Raw genomic sequence first — 27,186 nt, 5'->3', positions numbered from 1 at the left:
ACACACGCATCACACCACAACAGGAATCAATCAACGAATCACAACGAAGATATGAAACCATACTCAATCAAGGAATGGGTCACAGCCCAACAACAACAACGATGAATAAAGCAAGTTATCATCAACCAATAGGAAGGTACAAACAACACACACGCTAGAATTTAAACACTGAACTAGCATGCTTATCAAATGGGTAAACCAAACTTAGTTCCGAAGAACGCACAAGACTCATCACGGTTCACCGAAACACAATGTTGAACACTTAGCACGATTCAAGACACCAAAACCTACATGGATTCCTACCATATAGTTCTAGACATACGAAACATCAAGAAGACGCTCAAATAGTTCCACAAAAGAACATTGGAAAGTCAAAAGATCAAATACCGAGTCAAAAGAATCACGGGGAACAAATCCCGATCCAACACCAAACTGTTCCCCGCGGGTGGACCCACGGGTAGGCTCCCACCCATGGTTCCGCCCGCGGGTACACTACCCACCGGCCATATGTTCCCCGTGGGTGGGCGGCGGGTTGGAGCTCTACCCGTCGTTCCGCCCACGGGTACGTATACCTGCACAAATAATCCCTTCGGGGATTTTCAACTCCAAGCTCAAATTCAAGTCCAAAACATGCCAAATCTCACCAAATACAACAAAATGACTTGAATCAAAGGAAATGCCAAGCAATGGCACAAATGAACCCTAAACACAAGCTCTAGATATGCATTTTCACAAGATAATGCATAAACACTCACATTTCATAGCAAAACACATGTAGAATCCAATAAATCATCATATAGGTAAGAAAAATAGATTTTTTAGAGCATGGGTTACCTCTTGTAGACCAAAAACCTTCACTTAACACCACACCAAGCTCCTATCAAAGCCCACCTTCCAAACCCACTTCAAAACACACCAAAAGATCATAAACATCCTATCTTTAAGAAAAGACACCTAAGAGAACACTAAAAACACAAGATGAACATGGATATTACCCTCATAGATGCCCAAATATATGAAAGGTTGAATTTTGGAAGCAACTCTTGAAGTCTTGACAAAGTTTCAACTTGGCTTGGAAGAAAAGCTACCCACCTTTTTAGAGAGAAGATGGAGCTAGGATTTTGGAGAGTGTAAGGATAAAAATGAGGTGTTCTCACTAGGTTAGGTTACAATACTAACACAAGGTGAAAGGTCAAGAATACCCTTACTAACATGGAAAGATGTAAGAACAAGGGAACTCCTTACAAAGCTTAAGGTACAACTTTGACTTTGGGGTTGACTAGTCAATTACTAGTCCCTGACTATTAAATTTCAGGAATTTAAGGAATTAAATTACAAATTGAGATAGGATTAATTACTTAATTAATCCCTTAACCGAATTTGGATTTCGGGGTGTCACAGCTACGTCGCCGGAGATCGCGAAATCAGCGACAGTGTCAAGGAGATCTCCATAAGCTTCGATTGATGATCAGATGGGGGATTTGTTGTCAGATTGTGTCTGCTTTCCAGAAATCGCGCCTCAATGTTATGCAAATTCCAGATCTGAGAGCGATCAAGTTGATGTATTGCAAAGGAGATATCTAGAAGCAGAAGAGGGTCGAGGAAAGCCGACGGAGAGGTTTTCAGAAGTAAAATTGGAGAAGAAAGTGGCAGTCTAGAAGAGACTCACCTTAATCGACCATTTTATGAAGGAGGGAACCTTCGCTGGATTTGATTAGGGCAAAAATATGTTCGATCCTACGCCTAGACGGAGGAATCCAGATTGGATCCTGGGATAGACGGACGATCTTGCTGCGATTCGATCTAGAATCCGACTGTAGAAAAGCGTCGCTGCAAGGTCAAACAATGGTTGAAGGGTCTAGAGTTTAGCTCGCAAGTTGGACGCCGGACTGGAGCGCTACTAGGGATTCGCCTCTAACCTGTGTACGAATTCGATTGCCTAGATTACCTTATTATTTGTTCAATTTCTGTTCAATTTCTCTCATATGTACTCCGATTTGAAGAGTACAGTCATCGACGAATCGAAGGTCAAGGCCGAGTGTGGCCAATGTGCGACTGGAAATTGATGTCTCCAAACCTAGAATTGATAGCGTTTGGATTGAAATTGTGAGTGAAAATGGTGAATTGAAGGGTTTTTGGCAGCAATTTGTGTTTGAGAACGTGCCAATGTATTGTGTGAATTTTGGTCGATTCGGCCATGAGGTGATGAGTTGTTGGAAGGCGAAGGAACGAGGTGGAAAGCCCAAGAGGGAGGAGGTGGTGGGACTAGGCCCAATTTGGACTTCATAGTCGCTGCCCTTTCTTACCATTCACTAGACTTGGGAAAAGACAAAAATGCCCATGGTAACTCGTACCTCTCATCGGCTGAACCACGGAATACAACCGAAAGGATTTATTCGACCAAAATTAATTGATTTCGAGGACTAAATGGATCTATATGGAATTGAGGGACTACATTGACAGTTCGCCAACAATTGAGGGACCAAATCGTCGATTTTCCCTAAAATAAATGTCAATTAATTATGTAAAAAAAAAATGCTGCCAACAAAATAATTGAAAACTTTTATTTCATAAAAGAGTGACATGCAAGATTGTTATTGTGTATACTTTGTGTTATGTGAAAAATTATAAAGTATCAATTAACATCAATGTCAATCATTACATAAAATATCGTTATAAATTATTATCGATAATATATAGTATAATTATGCGTGGTATATGTAAGGATATCATTTTATCATTTTGCTCCTTCGTTCCCCGGTGTGCCTTCAGGTGCTTCCCATGTGCTTTTATGCCTCGATTTCTCTCAAGATTAGCGTTATTTCATACTTCCTTGCACCATTACTGAATCTTTTCTTCCTTCAATCAAAATACACCAAATTTGCATTGTTGCACCATTATTTACCTAACATTTGAGCCAAAAGCAAGCATAAATGAGCACAAACATAAGGCTATTTCATGCCGAATATTATATGGCACAGACACATAAACTCACATGTGATTATGTGAAGGCACATAAAACAAAAACTACAGACACATAAAACCAATGATAAATGTCCAGAACATATTAAGCAATACCGTGTCTAATAAAATTCAAACCCTGCCTCTGTATCGTATATTTCAACAAACAATTGAATAAATCTAAAAAAAAAAAAAAAAAAAACTTTTTGATTTCTTTATCCTTTGGTGTGATTTAAATTCTCACCAATATGCCATATATAATGTCAATGATGTGAACTTGGAAATACTTGACAAATAGCAGCGAGCCAGCGACTATAGAAAAACATTGATCAGTCATTATAATTTGAGGACATCTGCCATCAATAGATTTCAAAAACGACCTAAAAACAAACAAAAGACTCAATCCTCTCATTCATTAAAAAAACGTGTTGTGTGTGTCATGCTCTTAAGGGACATAAATTCATAATACAAGACACTTAAAAACCATAATACGAGACGCATAACTCAAGCTACTCCACTCCATCTACATAAAAACCCTATTCAAAAATACACATTATCTCGTCTAGCAATTCAATCATAATAACTCAATAATAATTAAACAATATATCATAGAAACCGTTATTAGGTAAGTAATCACAACATCCCAAAAGGAAATTTAATCACATTAAACGTAAATATTTAAGCAACTGGCCAAAAAATAAATAAGAAAAACACGAAAGTAATCTTGTCTAACACTTCTAAATCTTGCTGAGCAATGAACTCGTCCATATCTAGCACAGATCCTGCGAGTAAATCCACAAAGACCAAATCCAAATTAGAGTGTTGGAAAAACTAGACACCATGAACATTATAAGAGAAAATCTAAAAAATGAAACTACTAAAGAAACTGTTGAAAATGAAAAAAGTGGGGACAATTATAAACCATTATAATCTAAGCCACAAAACGACGTCATTTCGATCTAGGGTCTCTAAAATTATGTGGACATTGATTCACGATATAATTTGTCGCACTAATCTTGGGGGACATGGTAGTAAGATGACATAAGCACAACTAGAAAAGTTGATCCAATGTGGCTGGGCCTAGTGCCCTAGTTAGCCATTAGAGGCACATTCTACCAAGGACCAGGGTCCAGTTTGCACTTTGGACCGTGGTCCAAAATGATATTCAAATTATGCGTCTGTATTTAACATATTATGTGCATGCAGTTAACAGATTATTTGTCTGTAAATAAATTGAAGGCACATAATATATTAAATACAATCACAAAATATGTCGTCAACATTTTATGTGCCTATAGCTAATCTATTATGTATCCGTAGTTAAAATATCATGTACCTTCAATTTATTTATAGGTGCATAATTTAATAACTAAAAACACATAATGTGTTAACTGCAAATGTATAATTTTTTGGACCAAGTTCATATTGCAAGGTAGACCCTAAATTGCTCCAAACCCTACTAATATAACACAAAAACCCTACCATAATGGAAATCCAATTAGATAATTAATTAAAATGAACTAAAATTTTGAAGAATATAAGCATAATGTTCTGATAGTAATTGCAGTAAAACAGCTTTTTGGTGCATTCTGAACATCAATCTTTTTGCATGTCGTTTTGTTGTCTAATTCTTATGAAGTTTGTTACATAAAAACAAGATAACATGCCAAAAAGAATGATGTTCAGAATGCACCAAAAAGTTGTTTTGATGCAATTACTGCACAGAACATTATGCTTATATTCTTGAGAATGAAATTTTTTAAGGGTCTTCAGGAGGATAATGTAGAAACATTTGAAGATCAGATGGTGAACAATATAGTTAGAATCAGTTCGAAATTGAACTCTAACTCAAACAAACATTTATACCAGCTTCACCAAGTTACAGGCCAAATGTATTGCTGCCTAGTGTTTCGTCCTGCAATTCCGTATATATCCTTCTGTTTCTTTTAGAACAAACACCATCTCAAGCAAAATATAACATGTCAAGGTTTCTAGACCATCAAACAATAGACTCGTAGAGGTGTCAAAATCCTTGTTGTAAGCCAGCAAAATCAAAGCACCATTAACAACATTTGTGGTGATGTTCATGTATCCTTGTTCCTCAGTGTATACCAGAAAAGAAGTAGACATCTGCAACGAAGTCCACAAATGAAATAACAAGCAAATTTCAAATAAATAGTCCAACTAATTACAAATATCCATCGAACAATATAGCACAATGCAAACCAAATTGAAAATAATCTCATAGAAAAATCTTTACATATAATAAAATTTAAAAAAGTTAATCGTAACATTTCTAACAACCAAACAATGAATCAAAGTCTCGAAAGAATATTCGAGAGTTGTTGACCAAGAAAAACAAAGTAATAGATAAACTAAAACTGTAACGTTTATCCGTTACTATTAGTATAACATTTGGATAAGTTATGATAATATTCAGTATTTGATATGTGGTGCAACACTAATGACCTAATAACTAGACTACCATTATGATTAGGAGTCTGGTTAGGGTTTAGGAGACCTAAAGACAATCAACCACAATGATGGCCAGTGGTTATATAAGGTCACTAGTCCTCTCACTGCTCACATTACATACCTCATACACCATCTAGAGAGAGCTGAGTAAAGTGAGAGACAAAATACTCGTTATCTCTGCAGCAGTCCGGATCACTCAACCGTATCAAGAACTATGGCTGTAGGTTAGTCGATCCTATTATCACATATTATAGTGATGCATGTGATATTTTAGTCTAACAAAAACATTATAGAAAAACCAATGACACAGTAAATAAATAAATAAAAACTCATTTTCAGCTAATGATGAACAATGAAATTTTAGAAATATACTTATTCAAAAAAATTCTAAAAAAAAATAAAAACCACAGACATATACACTTAATATATATTAAATATGAAAGAGATCATTTTCTAAAATGATGAATCTACCATCCCATATTAAATCTAGCTTTAAAAAAAATTCCTATATATAATCAAATATATAATAAAAGGCAAAAAATTGAAACAACAAAGGAATCAATATTTGGAAAGGTATATATTTCCAAAGTGGCTCACCAAGAGAAAGAAACTAATCGATTAACATAAACATTATAGCAAAATCATATCGATCATTATAAAAACACTCTCATTTTGAAAAACGGATAAAAAATCTCAGACATTTCCTCAGAAACTCTAGTTTTAAAAAAGTATACATATACTCAGATCTGACAAAACTACAAGTAAAAATTCAAAACATATAGATAATTAATTAAAGTCTAGAAAAGTAATTTTAAAGTGGCTCACCAAGAGAAACAAAGTAAAAAATCAACAAATATATTATAACAAAATCAAATTGATCTTTAAAATGCACTCTCATTTCGATGGACTAATGAACAATGAAATCTAAAAAAATATAATTCCACAAAAAAATATCAGACATATATACTAAATATACATTGGACATGAAAGAGATGAAACATAAGACCTAATTCTATGCAATTCACAAAATAAGAGAGAGAGAGAGAGAGAGAGAGAGATAGAGAGCGAGAGAGAGAATAACTACCACGCCTTGGGTGTTTAAGTGAAAGTGTAGAACTGAAAATAAATAGATCTCTACAACAAAACCGCAAGAATGAGCCAACATGCAAATTTATGACTACTAGTATGGCTAAAAAGATCAAGACAACACATAGAGAATAATAAAACACAAGACGAAATAAAATCTCACTGAAAAATCTTATATATAATCAAAGCTTTAAAAAAATAAAACTGAGAACAAATTACTAGAACGGTATTCTTGATATTTCTCATGAGAGAAAAAAAAAAAAAAAAAGAGAGAGAGAGATCAAAGAAAACATCAATGGATTAAATGGAAAACATGCAAAAGTTCAATCTTTGAACTTACAAGACACCGATCATAAAAAAAAAACAAAAAACAAAAAAAAACAAAAACAAAAACAAAAAACAAAAAAAAAAAACAAAACAAAAAAAAAAAAGAGGTTGTCTCACTTTTTGAGATTGTAAAATAGCTGATGTGTTGGACTGTGAAGTTTAGCCTGAAATATATATAGGCTCAGCACACAGTGATGTTGAAACTGACATTGTAACACAAACGATCTATAATGCAGTTTGGGCAAACAACCCTAATCTACGAGGCACTTCTCAATTTGAGAATTTGCCTAAATCCACTAAAAGCTTAATATTTAAAGTACACTGTTTGGAACCTGAGATTACACACTAGAATGATCTTTCCTACCAAACTATTGAAACCTAAACACATGTACTACTTTCTAGGGGAATTTAGTATCCTATTCTCAAAGACTCTCATACCTCACAAGATCAATGTTGAATGCCTAATCTCTGAGGATAAAGGAACACCCCTATTTATAGTAGCTACTTCTAACAGATTTGTGAATAATAATGCTATTCCTAATCAAACTAGAACTAGAAGATCTTCAATAACAATTCCCTCCCAGAACTAGTATTCTTCAATATCTATTCCTTTTAGGACAGTATTCCTTCATAGATCTGGAATCCTTTTTGCACATAACTTTGAGTCAACATAGCCAATGTTATATAGGAGAGATATGGCTGTTGAATGATGTCATGCCTTACGTGACATTTTCCTATATGGAAATTCTCAACAATTATATTTGTTTCCATTGGAGAAATATTTCCATCCATAAATTTATGAAAACATTATAAAATATTTAAATTTGATTTCTCTAATTTTAAAAAATTTTAAAATACCTTTTCTAATAATAAGAATTTAATAAACAATTAATTTTTATGCATAAATGAAGAAAAAATATTTATAAATACGCACTTATATATTTTATATTTGTACTTTCCTATGTGTTTCGTATTCTAGAATTATTGTCCTCCTTTCCCGTTTCCATGAAACATGGACTGGCATTCTTCAATTGCTTTGACCCTTTCAATCACTTTTCTAGCGATTCTAGCAATTAAACATAAATACACTTGTAATCTCTTGCATTACAAAAATGTATAACAAGATTTGTATTTTGTAATATTTTATTAGTATCCGATCAATAGTTAACAAAATAAAAATATAAACGATAAAAATTAATAAGCAACACATTCAAATGATATAATTTTACGACACTTACGTTTAAAAAAAAAATAAACAAAAAAATATATATAATACAACACCAAATACTAATTAAATATGCATGCTATTACTATTAGTCAATGTTATATTAAATTTATGCCTCAATACGAACAAATATTATCAATTTACTATATATAATTTTATTTAAGAATTAATAAGAAAGTAATTCATAATTTTGGAACTTCATGTTCACAATTATTAAACTCTATATTCACAATTACAGAATTCTATGTTCATATATAAAACTCTATGTTCATAAATTTTGAACTCTATATTTACAATTATGATAGTTTTGAAACCCGGTCCACTTTGCAAGGTGGATACAGTTCCAGAACATAATTTGTCATCACCAGACTATGCGTCAAAAGATACTGAATATTTAATGTACACTAAAATCCAAATAGTTTAGAGTTACTTCCATTTTTGGTCCTAGATATGTGGATGACAGTAAACTTTTAGTCCTTTTTTATCAGATCACCCATTGTTAGTCCTAGTATTATTGTGACATGACAAATTTTGATTTTTTATATAAAAAAAAAAAAAGAATTGTTGAAATTTCGTTAAATACAAAGGCATTTCGCTCTTCAATTATGAATTTAAAACAAAGAAAACAAACATAAAAAATATAATGGGTTAACACGCTTTGTATTAAAAAGATCAAAATGCCCTTCAATTTAACAAAATTTTAACAATTTTGTTGATAGAGGAGCAAAATTAATTGTTCATGTCACAATAATACTAGAACCAAAAGGGATTGTTTTGATAAAAAATAATTATAAAATAACAATATTTATTATATTACAAAATTTAAATAACTACTTGATGGGCCAACTTCGACAAAATATCTCAGTAAGACAACTACTTCAATGGGGATAGCATTTATTGTAATTATTAATTATATTATAAAAGTTTAATAGTTACTTAGTAGGTCAACTTCAACAAAATATCTATGAAAGACGAGAATATTTGTAATAAGCTATTTTCTTAGTGTTCTAAAAAGAATTTTTTAAATTAGAATTTCATAAATAATTATTATTGATGAATAAATGAGAAAAAATATTTGAAAATGTACACTTATATTTTTTTATATGTACTTTTCTCACGCATTTTGTATCATAGGACTATTGTTCTCGTTCCTATTTCCATTCAACCTAGACTAGCACTTAATTGTTTTGGTAATTTCGATCACTTTTATTGGAATTTTAACAATTAAACATACATATATATATATATATATATATATATCCATGTAATCTTTGTCATTAAAGAAATATATAATATGATTATAACTTACATGTGTTGTATACATGTATATTTCTATTTTGTAATATTCTATCAGTATCTAGTAGTTAATTAACAAAACAAAAATTTATATCGTAAAAATTGAAAGCAGCCCAATTGCAGAAGGGGAAAGGTATGTCCTCAACTTAATTAAGTATCACTCGATCACCATCCTATTAACCATCATGTGACATTCTTTTAGGTTTTTTTTTTTTTTTTTTTTTTTTTTTTTTAACGCTAGCCGACATTAGCCTCTCAACTAGATCACAACTAATGTTAAGCACTCAAATCAATACCTAACTCCACAATAAAATCTTGTGTAAGAACGGGCAAAAGAGGCACAATTAATGTGAAGCATTCAAATCAAAATCCTAACTCCACAATAAAATCTAGTGTAACAACTTACAAAAGAGGTAACATATATATAAGAATAAGATAATTTTATGAGATTTACATTTTGAAAAAGAAAAATAAGCAACAACAACAAAAAAAATGATACAACATCGAATACAAATTAAATATGCATCCTATTACTATTAGTCACTGTTATATTAAATTTATGTCTCAATAAGAATAAATATATTCAATTTACTATTTATACGTACTTTTAAGAATTAATAAGAAGCTAATTAACTACTATATTCAAATTAATATACAACAATTATAAACGAAAGACAATATTTGGTGTGGGTGTGTGCGCGTATAGGGAAGAGTTTAGGTGAGAACATCTCCTCTGTAAAAAGTAAGGACACATCCACACCCTACATCAACTTTCAAGTTTGCAATAATTATAAAATGAACTCCACTCTTAAATTTTTTTAATAATTTTGTAATTCACCCCATGGTTTTTTTACCTCATTATATATATTCTTCCAAAAGGTTGAACCCAATATCATTACGAGAGAAAGCCTAAAAAAAAAAAGGAAACTACTAAAAAAATTGTTGAAAACGAGAAAAATAGGGACAACTACAAACCGTTACTATCTAAGCACTAAACAACACTGCTGGAAATCTGCCAATTTCCGACCACCTTCAGGTGGTCGGAAATGACCTTAATTAGGTCGGAAACACCTGTTCCGACCTCTTTTCCGACCAATTTAGGTTTCCGGAAAAATCACCCTCGCTAATTCCAACAACCGGATAAGAGGTCTGAAATAGCGACCACTTTTCTAAGGCCATCGGAAAAAATGGCCAAGAGAATAGTCAGGCGGGTCCCTGATTTTCCGACCACTTGTGGTGGTCGGAAAATGTGCACGATATAAAAAAAATTCATTTCACTACAGAGAAAACCCCTCTGTAGTGAAATGAATATATATATATATATATATATATATATATATATATATATATATATATATATATATATTGTTGCTAGAAGTTTGATCTGAACAATCATTAACCACAAATGGCTCAGAAAATTTTATAAAGATCAATACAGTATGCATTATTATCAAAATAGTGCTAATTACTAAGTTGAGAATGAAGTACATAAGTGAGTTTCATCTCCTATCTTCTCCTTCTGCAATTGCAGCTTCTTCTGCATAACAGAATGGTGCAGCTTAACAAGACCATCCCATGCATTTATTGAGTTGTTATGCAAAATCCCAAAGTTTGATATTCACTAGAATTAGCGCTACATTCAAAACTATGAAGCATGCTGACATAAACTGAGCTGATACCTGATCAAAATTTGATAAGCAATGTATCAAATAAAATACTTCATTTTCATAGTCGATACCTGATCAAAATTTGAGTAAAATGGAAGCACGTGGGAATACTTCTGTGAAATGCCCCAGGATTTCTCTACAAGCCCCCACCAACTTGCAAATAAATGACAGAGAAATTCAGAATAAAAAGTTACAATAAGTTTCCATGATGATAGAAATTATGCATATGCAGAGAAGGATTAAATCTATCTGAGAGTGATTGGGTGGTGGGTTATATATGCATATGAGTCAAAGGAAGCCTCTACTTGGGGTGTTTGAGCACTTAGCTCTATAAGGTTTCAACCAAAGCAAGAAATCACAATTCACAAACATACATATACTCTCAGTATACAATAAACCAGAAAGAGGTAGAGTAGTAAGCCATAAAGCCCAAGAGCATATTACAATTCAGCAATAATAAGAGTACTTACAGGTAAATTAGCTAATAATCAAGTGCTTTCAGAGAAATAACTCAAATTACTAGAGCAAGAAACTACATTAAGAACTAAACTACATGGCAATTCATCACATTATCAGTAGTATATATAAAATATGGATAATAATTAGAATCAAAGAAAGGCATGCTTCACTAACCTGGAAGGCCGAACATCGTTCACCTCCGGCTACAAAATTTGCTAGCCAGATATGATGATAATTCTTCTATGATTGCTTGGACAACAAATGCAGTGTCCCATGATTGGCTGTCATTATATCCCTTAAGTAACAAGTTCGTGAAAGAGTTTTAAGGAAACAAAAAATGATAGAAAGTGCAATAAATATACTAGTCTTATATGAACAAATTAGGATCAATTACACTATTGTTCAACCTGCATTTTCATGCCATCTTCAGCAATCCAGATATAATCATAGATTCTTGGCAGGTGCAATTTGAAGGCCTCTGAATTAGGATCCTCAACCCAGCAGCAAAGCTATTTAATATCTGCACATGAGAGATGACTTTCATTACAAGCAAACTTTCCTCCAACATACTATCTTATCTGTCACCAAAAATAATGTGGAGCAGTAATAATGATAATAGTAATGAAAAGAAAAAATAACAACAATAAGCCACAAATATGTGCACTCACCTCAAGTAGCTCTTTTCCTGCCTCCTCATCAAATCTACTCCTCCAATATTAGCAAGATCAAATTGTTTCCTAAAAGCAACCCAAAGTCGAGGATAAAAGCAGTGTCTATCATATTACTTGATTTTGAGAAAGAAATTTGAATAACTATAACTGCAATCCAATTATGCAGCCAATACAGTGCAACATCACATTTCATAGAGTAGAACAAATTATGTTTACCTATCGCTATGGTGTTTCACTCTTCCTAGACTCGAATGCCAAATCTATAGTTGAAATTCAATTGATAAATGACGTAGTGCACATTCAGATTAGTCTAGAAACACACATACTTGCATCAGTCATCAACCTTGAAACTAGTTCAGTAGTTCAAGTTGTTTCTCTACTGCATATATTATGGCTGAAAAGAAATTCAAAAGTAATAAACTAGTAACAAGAACAGAGGCCAACAACGTATTGTAGATACCACAAATCAACTTTCATCCATTCTTGATTCTATACACAATCCAAATGAAGTTCTATACACAATCACAGAAAACAGAAGAGGAACGAAAGGGTTATACCTGATTAGTTCGGTCTCGTCAGTAGTGATGCGGTATTCAATTGTCCAAAGAAGCAAGTAGATAGCTAAGCCCATCACCATTGCCAGCCCCAACCCAATCAGGACTACTATCATTCAAAAGGAATACTCTTTACTCACAACAAATATATAACCTAAACTGTTAATAAACACCACCATGGCTTTAAGTAGTTCATAGTACATGGCACCAAAAAGATCACAGTAATATAACACACAAAAAAACTATGAAAACATAGATGAAACTTACATTACACACAACATGTTGAAAATTGTTAGGTAAATGAATGGGCAAACAAGAAACTCACATTGGCAACTGAATTGACTTGGTGAGAATCTTTAACAGACAGGAGACTGCTCCAATGATCTTCCTGCAGCTGGTACAGTTAACAGATTGCTCCAAAGGCAAGTAATGCACAATTAAATCCAACAAAACATCAATAAACAGATCATAATTACATAATCATGTTTATAGTAAAAAGATCCTATGAGGATAAAATGCATATCATTACCTGAAGACAATGACAAAGAGACATTGGCAACAAATGCAGCATCCAAGCTTTAGTAAATCAACACCATATTTTCAATATAAGGTACTCGCCTTATGCTTGCACAAACAAACGAACAAACAAACAAACAAAAAAGAAAAAAGAAAAAAAAAAGCTCATTATCATTCAGTTTATCATTGTAATTCAATTTATCACTCCATATCTTATTCCTGGGGCCAAATATATGTCATAAAATGAGTTTTGCCAATTAAACACATATACAACATGATATGATGCATAAAAACACAGAGTATTCACCCCTCATCTACCCAGAAGAATACCAATTACCTTCATATTGTCTTCTGATGGAGATGCACTTATTCTCGGGGCTGCAAAAAAATCAAGAACAATAAAAAAATTCTGAAAACTCATCAATTACAAATATGCATATCACAATCAACATTATAAATCCACAAATAAACATGTAATCTAAGCTTCATATCTTGAATGAGAAACAAAATACAGGAATCACCAGCTCAAATTACACTGGCATACCTTCCATAATCTCAATAACTGAGGTCCAACACCAAAAGTTACTTTATGAACAATTCAAAAACTTCATGCTCGTAATTCGGTTAGCAGCAGCGCTTACAAAACCCTATATCACGATATCTCTACCAGATACACGGGCATCATACATACATCACAGATACAGTCATAATTTAAGGAGAACAAGCAGCCGGAAGGGGTACCTGAGGTCGAAAGGCGAGCATTTGAGTGGCGTTTATCGTCTCTCGAAGCTATTGGCGACCAGAAGAAGCGGTTCCGGATCTGGACGAGGATGCGATGATCCCAAGGCGAAGAAGCGTTCCTGATCTAACGCGATTCGCCGGACGATATAATTGGAGAAGAGAGGTGGGCGGCGTCATCCATAAGCACCGCTGCGCCGTCGTCGTTCTTCAGGCAGGCGGAGGAGAAGTGTTGAAGAGGCGAAGAGAGAGGCGTGAGAGCCTGAGAGGTGAAGTGTGAAGAGGTGAAGAGAAGTGAGAGGTGAACAGCTGTAAATAAAAGAAATTAAAGTAGAGAGAGTAAAAGTAGACATACTTAGCTACCGTTCTTTAAAAAATACCGAGGGGAATATAAGTTGAATTTAAAAAATTTAACCGACCGGTAAATTTTTTCGACCACTACGTAAATGTGGTCGGAATTTCAACCACTTTTTCGTCCAGTATACTTTTTTGACGGAAAAGTGAAAAAATAGCATTTTTTCCGACCATTTTTCTTGGTGATCGGAAAGGTGGTCAGAAAATTAAAAATTTCCAGCAGTGCAATGTCCTTTTTATCTATGATCCATAATACTATGTGGACCTTGATCCACGATATTATTTGTCGGACTATTATCAGGGGACTTGGTTGTAAGATGGCATAAGCCCAACTAGAAAATTTGATTCAATATGGCTTCGCCTAGTTAGCCATTAGAAGAAAATAAATTCTACCATGGATCAAGGTCACCTTGCATTTTGGACTCTGTTTAAAAATGACATTCAAACTATGCGTATGTAGTTAAAATATAATGTGCATACAGTTAACATATTTTGTGTCTGTGAATAAATTGAAGGCACATAATATGTTAACTACATATACATAATAGGTTAACTTTAAAAAGAATGACTAGGGATGGAGTCCTCCTTGTACACAGTAAAGCTGAGTTACCATGATTTACATGGCAAATTGTATCATGCACCATGGCGCACAATGCATTGTGCGCCCTGGTAACATGATTTACATGGCAAATTATATCGTGCACCAGGACGCACAATGCATTGTGCGCTCTGGTCCAAAATTAAACGACATCGTTTTGTATCTATTTTTTACAAATTCTGTTTCTCGTTTCTGCAGTTAACTTCTAAAAAAAAAAAAAAATTCCCTATTTCGAATGTACAGAATTGTATAGTTGAATACATATAAACTCCTAATTACATACTACACATAATTTAATATAATACATAATACACATAAACTCTTAACATAATACACATCAACTCTTAACATAATAGTATAATACACATCAACTCTTAAGATAATACATGTAAACTTTTAACAGAATACACATAAACACAAGTGTTAAAAAAAAAAAACAAAAAGAAAAAAAAAACAGTAACAGACAGAACGGTGTCCGTCGCATCAACTCCCAGACAACTTATTAAAATGACTTCGTTTTGGGCCAGAGCGCACATTGCATTGTGCACCCTGGTGCACGATATAACGATTGAATTTACATCCTCCCATATACTCTGACGTGTCGGGGTGTGGGGGCCCTTAGAGTTGAGGATTCAACCTTTTGGGAAGAATAATTTTTTGGGCCAGGTTTACATTGCAATGTAGACCCCTGCCTGGTCCATGGCCATAGGAATTGCTCCAAACTCCACTAATATAACACAAAATCCCTACCATAATGGAAATCCGATTAGATAATTAATTAAAATGAACTAAATTTTGTTCCAAAACATCTTAAACGGGTATTATGTAATTTGAAATAATTATTTTAGTATATTGAGAAGAAATTCATTTAATTCTTCTGTATGTGCATATTTAGAAGCTATGAGAGAACTGAGAAATGATTTAATCTTCATACATTAATGTAATTCAAGAAGGTAATTAATTTATAAATAATAAAATTTAGCCATTGCGTACAAATATGAATTGATAATTTTGGCTTTTTCATATTTAGTTTCTTCATTCGAAGAAGAAGGAAAGTGGAAAGAAAATAATTACCCTTGCGTTCAAAATATTATCGAAGAGTAAATAATAGGAGTTAGTCTATCTCTCATTCTTAAGACATACGGAGTACATATATTATTTACGTTTTTGATCTCTCATTCTTAAGACATACGGAGTACATATATTATTTACGTTTTTTATCTCTCATTCTTAAGACATACGGAGTACATATATTATTTACGTTTTTGATTGAATACTGCTGGATTTACTATATCTGCGCACTTCAAAAACTTCTTATTAGGGGTCAAACTATACGCATTGTTACAAAATTGGCTCTGTACGTTATAATGTGTTAGATATATTAAATATAACATATTTAATATAATATATATTAAATATAATATAATATATCTATAATATATATTAAATATAATATATCAATATATTATATTTATATATTGAGAGAGAAGAGAGAGGAATGAATAATGTTATTTGAAGGGATTATTAACAAATGAATACAAACCACATATTTATACTAAATGAAAGCTACTAATCAGGAAGCTAATGCTCCATGTACTAATGCTATAATTTAGGCCACTCTTCACATACAATGCATGACCCACACCCATTATTTCCAACAAATTAACTAATTATTAATTACTTGCTTGGTTTAATAATTATAATAATAATATTATTATAACATTGCCTCCTTTAAACCAAGTTGGATATATTGGTCATTCCAATTTCCTTCTTCAATTTGAGAAATGTCTCTGTCTTCAGCGGCTTCGTAAAGATATCAGCGGCTTCGTAAAGATATCTGCAACTTGACATTCACTTGAACAATACTCAATGTTGATTTGCTTTTCAGCAACCAACTCTCTGATTTTGTGATACTTGATATCAATGTGTTTGCTGCGACCATGAAAGACTGGATTTTTGGACAACGATATTGCTGATTTGTTGTCACAAAAAATAGTTGTAGGTGCTTCTTGGTTGTGTTGTAGAAATTCCAAAATTCTCCTCAGCCAAACTGCTTGAGTAGCACAGTTTGCTGCTGCAATATATTCTGCTTCTGCGGTTGAAAGTGCTACAATCTGTTGCTTCTTTGAAGACCAAGAAAATATGGCCGAACCAAGATAGAAGGCATACCCTGACGTGCTTCTTCTAGTCTCAACATCTCCAGCCCAATCACTGTCTGTGTACCCAACAAGTTCCACAGCTTCATTAGTAGAGTAAAAAAGTCCATCATTACTCGTACCTTTGACATATCTCAGAATTCGCTTTGCTGCAGCCCAATGTGATTCTTTTGGCTCCTCCATGAATCTGCTAAGAATTCCAACTCCAAAAGAAATATCTGGCCTTGTTGCCACCAGATACCTTAGACTTCCAATTAAACTTTTATAAGCTGTAACATTCACATTCTTACCACACTCATCTTTGGACACCTTTAACTTTTCAGCTAACGGAGTCGAAACTGGTTTGGAGTTTTCCATTTTGAACTTTTTCAAAATATCAGCAGCATACTTCTTCTGTGAAATAAAGATTCCACCATCCATCTGAATAACCTCAAGGCCAAGAAAGTAAGCCATAAGGCCCATATCGGTCATTTCAAACCTCTTAATGAGTGCCTCCCTGAATTCTGAGATTAGCTTCAAGTTGTTTCCAGTAAAAACCAGATCATCAACATACAGACAGATTAAAACAATATCACCAGAATCCGTGCATTTGACATACAAAGTGTGTTCATGAGGACATCTCATAAAACCACTTTCAACAAAATATGAGTCAATGCAACCATACCACGCCCTAGGCGCTTGCTTTAAGCCATACAAGGCTTTTCTCAACCTGTACACTTTATTTTCCTCCCCTTTCTTCAGAAATCCTGCAGGTTGCTCAACATATATTTCTTCTTCAAGAAAACCATTCAGAAAAGCAGACTTGACATCCATTTGATGCAATTTCCAATCATTTTGAGCAGCAAGAGAAATAACCATTCGAACTGTATCAAGTCTACTTACAGGAGCAAAAACCTCAAAATAATCAATACCTGGTTTCTGCTTGTAACCCTTTGCTACTAACCGTGCCTTAAAACGGTCAATTTCTCCATTTGACTTGTACTTCGTTCTGTAAACCCACTTCACTCCAATTGGCTTCTTTCCAGGAGGTAAATCTGTTAACTCCCAGGTACCATTCTTTTCAATGGCACGGATCTCCTCATCCATCGCCTTAAGCCAATGAGTTTCTGTAGCAGCCTCCTCAAAAGTTAAAGGATCACAATCTGCAAAGAGAGCAAATTGAACAATTTCTTCATCAGACAGGTCATTATCATGACCCAAAACATAATCTTGCAAGCGAGCTGGTAAGTGGCGCTCGCGCTGAGATCGTCGAATTGACGGCTCTGGCTGTGAAGGAGACCGGACATTATCTGGAATCGGTTGCTCATCAACAATATTTTCAACAACAGGAATAACAACTGAACTTTCATCTTTAGCTAACCAATCCCAAGCACCATATTCATCAAAAGTGACATCACGACTTATAACAACCTTTTTAGTTTCAGGATTGTATAGTTTATAAGCCTTTGAAGCGTCACTATAACCAATGAATATGCATTTCTCACCTTTATCATCCAACTTCTTTCTCAATGGATCTGGCACATGTGCATATGCCAAACATCCAAAAATCTTGAGATATTTGATAGAGGGTTTTCTCCCACTCCAAGCTTCTTCGGGCGTCTTATCACGGACACTCTTAGTTGGACACCTATTCAACACATGGACAGCACAAGCAACAGCTTCTGCCCAAAAAGGCTTAGGCAGATCCTTAGATTTCAACATGCACCTCACCATATCCATGATTGACCTATTCTTCCTCTCAGCCACTCCGTTTTGTTGTGGAGTGTATCTAGCTGTCATTTGGTGCTGAATACCCTTTTCTTTCAGAAAATTATCACAAGCAATATATTCTGTACCTCTATCAGTTCTCAAGATTTTAACTTCATAACCACTTTGCTTTTCAACAAAAGCCTTAAATTGTTTGAAAACATCACATGTTTCAGACTTTTGCTTCAGAAAGTAAACCCATGTTTTCCTACTGAAGTCATCAATGAAAGTAATAAAGTACTTACAACCTCCATATGAGGGAACCTCCAACGAACACAGGTCTGAGTGAACAATCTCCAACTGTTTTGTGGCTCTCCTTGACTTGGCCACGGGAAAGGGATCTCTATGCTTCTTCCCAATCACACAAATCTCACAGATACGATTAGGGACATTCACAACAGGTAAATCAGAAACAAGTTCCTTTCTCGCAAGATAGTTTAACCCAGAAAAATGAAAATGCCCAAACCGCATATGCCATAACCAATTATCATCACAAACTTCAGAATTAAAGCAAGCAAGGAGAGTATGCTTAATTTTCAAAGGAAATAGTCGATTTTGGGACATATTTACCTTTGCAATCAAAACTCCTTTAGCATCTGCAATGGTACAACACCCCTGAGCAATATGTATCTTATATCCTTTTTCTGACAACTGACCCATACTCAACAAATTTTGGTGTAGTTCAGGAACATAGAACACATCGGATATAAAATTGTGAGTACCATCCTTCAACTGAATAGAGATTTTACCTTTTCCCAAAATTGGCACCTTTGACTTATTGCCAAACGTTACTTCAGACCGGACTGATTCATCCAATTCAGAAAACAATTCTTTCTTCCCACACATATGGTTACTACACCCAGTATCCAAGAACCATATGTTCTTATCTGCAGAAAAACTATCGCTGGCTAAAAGTAAAGTTTCAGAACTCTCACCAGACTTTTCAGCAGTGTTTTCAGCAATGTTTGCTTGATTTCCACGATTGTTGTCCTCATTATACCAACAATCTGCAATCTTGTGCCCATACTTGCCACAATTGTAGCAATGAAATGGAAATTTACCTTGTTTGGTATTACCTCCACCTCTTCCTTGGTTGGAGCTACCACGTCCTCCTCCTTGGTTGAAGTTACCACGACCTCTTCCACCAGAACCTCCTCTTCCTCTTCCACGACCTCTACCAGATCCTCCACCTCTTTGATTAGTGCCAGTCACATTAAGGGTGACTTGACTCTTCAAAGCTTCTTCTGCTAGTGGTTCCGATTTTGACGCAATCCTGTCAACATGACTTTCTACCATACCTTTCAGCTCTGCAATTGATAAGAGCTCAGTTTTGTGTGACTCTGTTATTGAAGCCACCACATGGTCATACTTCATCGACATAGTTCGAAGAACTTTTTCAACCACTGCACCATCTTCAATCGTATCTCCATATAGCCTCATCTTATTCACCATATCAATAAGACGAGTGAAATACGCATCTACTGTTTCTGTAGAGGTCATCTCACAATTATCGTACAACCTTCTCAACGACTGCAACTTAGACTTCTGTGCCCGATCGACTCCTTTGTGTGACACCTTTAAGATGTCCCAAGCTTGTTTTGCTGTTTGAGCACGAGCTAATTGCCCAAAAATGGAATAATGAACACCTTGGTGAATCTGACCCAAGGCCAATTTATCTCGCCGTATAGCGCCTGCTTCAGCTCCTTCGGGTAGACCGGGATCAACAAAGCTCCAAAGATTCTGAGCTTGCAAATGTGTGGACATCATAATTTGCCAATAATTGTAATCGAGTTTCCCGTCCAATTTGGGACCCGACCATACAATATTGAAATTTGTTGCCATATTTCACTACGGGAAATATCTCGGGGTTGAAAGGTTGACTGGCTCTGATACCAAATGTTAGATATATTAAATATAATATATTTAATATAATATATATTAAATATAATATAATATATCTATAATATATATTAAATATAATATATCAATATATTATATTTATATATTGAGAGAGAAGAGAGAGGAATGAATAATGTTATTTGAAGGGATTATTAACAAATGAATACAAACCACATATTTATACTAAATGAAAGCTACTAATCAGGAAGCTAATGCTCCATGTACTAATGCTATAATTTAGGCCACTCTTCACATACAATGCATGACCCACACCCATTATTTCCAACAAATTAACTAATTATTAATTACTTGCTTGGTTTAATAATTATAATAATAATATTATTATAACATAATGAACTATTTACTTTTTCAACTTACTGAAGCATAAAGAGTGAATACCAGCACTGGGGCTCAAACCTATGACCCCCCCCCCCCCCAATTAGGAAACTCACTTAGTGCCACTAAACCACAAGGTCATTGACTTTAAATGACCCAACAAAAATCAAAAGGACCTGCGATTGGAACTGACTACAGAAGAGATGCGCCACCAGAACTTCCATGTGAATTGGGACTTGTTTGATGATCCCATATAGACAAAGATAATCCATAGTAAACACCTTGCTTCCTAATTCCCTACTACAAATAGAGCGCGAAAGAACATATTGGATCAATTTATATTCCTCCTTTCAGGGACCCTAGTCTAAAGGAGATTGCTAGTGCACTTGGGACATTGAAAAGCCGTTGCACCTTCAATTTACGTATCTATCAGCTTTGTGGGTCACTATTACCTTCACAAAGGAGGAGTATAAATTGATCCAATATGTTCTCTCACGCTCTATTTGTGATAGGGAGTCAGGAAGAAGGTGTCTACTATGGATTATCTTTGTCTATATGGGATCATCAAACAAGTTTGAATTCACATGGGAGTTGTGGTGGTGCATCTTTTCCGTAGTCAATTCCAATCGCAGGTCGTCCCTTCGATTTTTGTTGGCCTTAAATGGTAGAAACTAATTCAAAATGATTATGTTGTTTTAAATTAAGTATCAACTAGCTTAGCACACCCAGATCTGACAAAACTACAAGTAAAAATTCAAAACATATAGATAATTAGTTAAAGTCTAGAAAAGTAATTTTAAAGTATCTCACCAAGAGAAACAAAGTAAAAAATATTGATGGACTGATGAACAATGAAATCTAAAATATATAATTCCTCAAAAAAATATCAGACATATATACTAAATATACATTAGACATGAAAGAGATCAAACATAAGACCTAATTCTATGCAATTCACAAAATAAAAGAGAGATAGAGATAGAGAGAGAGAGAGAGAGAGAGAGAGAGAGAGAAAATAACTACCATGCCATGGTGTTTAAGTGAAAGTGTAGAACTGAAAATAAATAGATCGCTACAACGAAACCCCAAGAATGAGCCAACATGAAAATTTATGACTTCTAGTATGGCTAAAAAGATCAAGACAACACATAGAGAATAATAAAACACAAGACCAAAAAAAATCTCACTAAAAAATCTTATATATAATCAAAGCTTTAAAAAATGAAACTGAGAACAAATTACTAGAACGGTATTCTTGATATTTCTCACGAGAGATAAAAAAAAAAGATCAAAGAAAACATCAATGGATTAAATGGAAAAAATGCAAAAGTTCAATCTTAGAACTTACGAGATACCGATCATTAAAAAAAAAAAAAGGTTGTCTCACTTTTTGAGATTGTAAAATAGCTGATGTGTTGGACTGTGAAGTTTAGCCAATGTTATATAGGAGAGATATAGCTGTTGAATGCTGTCATGTCTTACGTGACATTTTCCTATATGGAAATTCTCAACAATTAAATTTGTTTCCATTGGAGAAATAGTTCCATCCATAAATTTATGAAAACATTATAAATATTTAAAATTGAGTTCTCTAATTTTAGAAAATTTTGAAATACCTTTTCTAATAATAATAAGAATTTGATAAACAATTAATTTTTATGCATAAATGAAGAAAAAATATTTATAAATACGCACTTATATTTTTTATATTTGTACTTTCTCCCGTGTTTCGTATCCTACGATTATTGTCCTCCTTTCCCGTTTCCATGAAACTTGGACTAGCATTCCTCAATTGCTTTGACCCTTTCAATCACTTTTCTAGCGATTCTAGCAATTAAACATAAATGAAAAGCACGTGGATCTTAAATGCAAGGAATAACCTAAGGTTCCTACTTAATGTTATTTCAATTATGAAACTAGACTAGCTCCAGGACTACTCCAGAAAGAATAAATAAAATAAAATAGAAAGCAATAAAGGAACCGTGCAACAGGAAATGTTCACGCAGTTCGGAGCCTCACTCCTACGTCTGCGGGGCCACTCACATCAACCCTAATCCATTATAATAAACAGGAGTACAAATAGAGAACTTAATTACAGACTATTGTATAACCTATAACTACTCCAGAACCTATTCCAGGGGATTCGATGTGCATGCGATCTTCTTCGCTTCATGATCTCGTTAGGACACTGATAAACATTATTTTTAATGTTATTTTTAATAATCTTTTTATAGTTAATTTACAATAATCGATTAATTTTATATCTATTTTATTTATTATTGTTATAAGTAGCTTTATTAATATTATTCTAGTTTAGGATTGTTTTTATCTACTATTTGAATTCTGATAATAATAACGGGTTTGATTATATTGATATTTGAGCCTAAGGATTATGTTATTGAATATTGTTTGTTGGCCCTTTTATTTAATTAACCTAGTCTTCCTAGTAGTAAAAGAACAGATCCCCTTTCAATATTTTGACGATGGGAGTGGTCTAGTTTGTTGCTCAAATTATGGACGACCAATTCAAGTCTTCCCTTACGGTCCTAAGGTTCAGTATTCCGTTGCAGTCAAGGGAGGTTTCTACGGCAATCTTTTGAGGAGAAGCAGTATAAAAGAGAAGCATCTTCTTCACCAATGGGATCATCAATCGTCCCGGACCAATTCCGGTGGCGGTGAACAAAGACTCTTCGATTGGCGGTAGAGATTCCGGGCAGCGACTTGTCCGGCGCAAGCAGCTCTCGGCGGTGCGCAGCAATAGCATCTTCTGGTTCAATCAGCTTAGTTTTTCATTAATCTTTTCAATTTGCTTAGTAAATTGCGCTGTTGATTTTGAGGATTGCTAGTAGAGCTTTTTGGTTTGGCAACAAAGTCTTTGAATTTATTTAGATATATAGATAATTGTTTGGCAGTAACAATTGCACACGCCATCTCCTTATCCCTTCATTCCTTTTATTTACTCTATCTTATTTACTCTATCAAGATCAAATGTGCTGATTTAATTGGTGTTAAGTTCATGTTTTTAGACCTTTTTAATTCGATTGTTAGTTAATATTCTGGTTCGTGGTAATTTACTTATTCACCTTCTTAAGTTTTGATTCAATTATTCATTTGGTTAGCTTTCAGAATTTTAATTATTTGACATTTGATTCCTAACTAGCTTTGAACTTTTTAATTGTTTAATTAATTATTTTAATTTCAAGTTATTAAATTGTTCATTTGGTTAATGTTTCTCGAATTTATTTGATGTCTTGCTATTTCATCTTGAGGTTATTCAATTATTTTTTTCAGTCGTTATTTTCTTCTTGATAATTTAATTTAGTTCATCCATTCTGATTATCAATTATGTTTCCTTGACTTCAGATTATTATTAAGTGTTCTCATTCAATTTAATTTCACTGCAATTCAAACTTTATTCTCTTTCCACTCTTTTTAACTAATTAAATTGCATCGTATCAATTCCCTGAGGGATCGACCCTTGCTTAAAGCACGCTATAACTACAATCGACTCGTGCACTTGCGAGGACATATATTAAAATTGTCTAACAATTTTTGGCGCCGTTGCCGGGGAATTGTTTATTTTGCAATTTAATTTTTTTTGCTTTTTTTTTTTCGTTGATTGCTTGATTTTTTTTCCCGTCATTATTGTCTTCTCTTCATTTTTAATCATGAATTTTATTTAATTCATTCGTCCATTTAAAAATTGCTTTATACTTGTTTTTACTTTCACTATTCTCTTTATTTTTCCCATTCCTTAACTGCTTGATTCTTTAATTCTATCACATTATTATTATTGTCGTTTGATTATCCTTTTTAATATTGCTATTTATTCAAGTCATTAGTCCAGTTAAAAACTGCTTACTATTTCTTTTTGCTTTCCCTATTCTCGTTGTTTATTTTTTTCCCTATCTTAATTTCTTTTCCCATACTTTTGTTTGCTATATTTTTTTCTCTTCCAATTTAATTCTTTCGCTTCCTGAATTTCAAATAATTTGCATTTGAATTGATCCTACTCAAGTTTATTTTTTTCCCCTCTTAATATTACCTTCAAAACAAAAGAAGTACTTAATAATTGTTTAATATTCTCCATTTCACTTTTTATTGATTATCCTATATATTTATTTGTTTACTTAATTGTTTGATTTTATTTACTTCTTTGTGTATTTATTTTTGTTATTTTGTTTATTTATTTGATGGAGGGTCGTCGTTCTTTATATCCTAAACTGTTGCCTTTAGACGATCATATTGATAGGACAAAGAAAGAAATATTACTTTTTGAAAACCCCATTTTTGAACCGCAAGAAATATTACTTTTTGAAAACCCAATTTTTGAACCGCAAGAAATATTACTTTTTGAAAACCCAATTTTTGAACCGCAAGAAACAACTACAACCATAAATGCACTTCCTCCACCCTATTGGGATAATAATAATCAAAATGATTTTCAACCAATTGACCCACCCCATCCTGAAAAACCATCTTTGGAGGATACTTTACAGGAATTCATACAGGGTTGCAATATCCAAGAAAATGAGGCTTGCTTTAAAAGAATCGAAGCACATTTAGAGAAAATTGCTAAATTTGTGCAAGAGCATGTGCCAGGTAAGTTACCTAGTTAACTTGAAGAGGCTAAGACTAGTGATATCAATGAAAACAAGTCAGGAGATAATATCATTTCTAAACAAGCTGAAATAATTGAAAAATTGCATAATAATGATGCTGATATTATTGTCGAAAATGATGAGCCTCAATTGCATAAATCTGATACTCCTTATCTGCCTCCCATGCATTATGTGCCCCCAATCCCTTTTCCTGTTGATGAAAGCTTTGAAAACACCAAACCGATGCAAAATGAATATTTTGAGGTAGACGAGCCTTATGTACAACCCAAGCCTTATGTGCCCCCAGTTCCTTTTCCAAATAAGCTCAAAAGTTGTGTGCCTGAAACGGTAGGTACAGAGCTACAAAAAGAATTGCCCCCAATCTCTTTTGATGCTCAAGTTGGCAAATTGACCAAAAATGTGTTTGTTGACACTGCTGAGTTTTCAATTTTTCCATCTATGAATCTGTCTGATAGATCTAACCATATTTTTGCAATTACGGGGTTGACTTTTGCTGATGATGGTAAGTTGGTGTTTGATAAACTCCTAAAGGAAAATCTTTTGAATGACGTTGATAAATCAGTTTCTTCTTGTTATTCTAAAATTGCAGGGCTAAATAAAAATTACACAAAAGAAAAAATGAATAAGCGAGGGCTTTCTTTGTCTTCTTTTCTTCCTTCTCACAACATTGGGGACAATGTTGAAAATAAGTGTGGGGAAGAAGTTTTACCCACAAATCATCCCACAAATCACAAAAAATATAAAAAATTCAAAATTTTTAATTTTCTTATGTTTATTTTCTTAAACCTTTTCATTTTAAAATTCTAACATTAGTTTGAGCTTTACCCTTATAAGTTTTTTTTTTAAATATTCGCTGATAGAAATAATGCATATTTTTGTCGACTCTTAGTGTATATATTGCTTTTGACTAGTTGTTAATTTCTCTAATTTTATATCTTTGTCAAAAAAACAAAAAACAAAAAAAAAAAAAAAAACAAAAAAAAAACAAAAAAAATCATAAATAGAATTTGAAAATCACAAATACCCTTATGTGTTCTATACAATTTCTTTAGTAGTTTATATGCATCTTTCACTTTATTTTACCTTTTTCAAATTCTTAAACAATTTTTGAGTGCTATAAATTGTGGTATATTGTGTTGGTTCAAGGATCATCTTTATGACATTAGTGAAGTAAAAAAAAAAAAGATTAAATAAATAATTATTTTAAAAAAATAATAAACGAGACTGTTTTATTTATTTATATTTATTTATTTTGTTTGCAATAAATAAGAGATTCTACTCCGCTGAATCAGCCACATACACACATGTATAATAAATAGATCAATAAGTGTTGTGGTCTGATTTATGAGTACACACAAAATTGAAAACCCAAACAAGTCTGGCGTAAAATGGCGAGGTTTTTGGGGAAGTTCTCTTTGGAAAAAGTCAAAATAGAAAAATAATGAGTGAACTTTAGAAGAGACGAGCAATTGCATTTCAATTTTAATAAATGTCTTAATC

General features: G+C 33.4%; 2 long non-coding RNA genes across 11 annotated transcripts; both read right to left on the bottom strand.

Moving 5' to 3' along the window:
- Positions 1 to 3,836: 3,836 nt before the first annotated feature.
- On the bottom strand, positions 3,837 to 26,995 carry LOC109153748. Its single transcript, XR_002049584.1, has 3 exons — positions 26,907 to 26,995; positions 15,102 to 15,106; positions 3,837 to 3,847 (listed from the first exon to the last, which is right to left on the bottom strand). It is a non-coding gene; the product is annotated as an uncharacterized LOC109153748 (long non-coding RNA).
- On the bottom strand, positions 4,910 to 14,251 carry LOC109153746. Of its 10 annotated transcripts, XR_002049582.1 has the most exons (10): positions 13,979 to 14,251; positions 13,575 to 13,615; positions 13,251 to 13,345; positions 13,047 to 13,109; positions 12,725 to 12,830; positions 12,165 to 12,233; positions 11,904 to 12,016; positions 11,671 to 11,791; positions 11,109 to 11,190; positions 10,739 to 10,907 (listed from the first exon to the last, which is right to left on the bottom strand). It is a non-coding gene; the product is annotated as an uncharacterized LOC109153746 (long non-coding RNA). The 10 variants fall into 10 exon arrangements; XR_002049580.1 differs by having other exon boundaries at positions 13,047 to 13,135; positions 13,251 to 13,615; XR_002049579.1 differs by having other exon boundaries at positions 13,047 to 13,115; positions 13,251 to 13,615.
- Positions 26,996 to 27,186: the final 191 nt, after the last annotated feature.

The sequence above is a fragment of the Ipomoea nil genome, unplaced genomic scaffold, assembly GCF_001879475.1.
Source record: "Ipomoea nil cultivar Tokyo-kokei standard unplaced genomic scaffold, Asagao_1.1 scaffold2537, whole genome shotgun sequence".
NCBI classification, from domain to species: Eukaryota; Viridiplantae; Streptophyta; class Magnoliopsida; order Solanales; family Convolvulaceae; genus Ipomoea; species Ipomoea nil.
The sequence above is the reverse complement of the archived record's forward strand: the minus strand, read 5'-3'. Positions and strand labels throughout refer to the sequence as shown.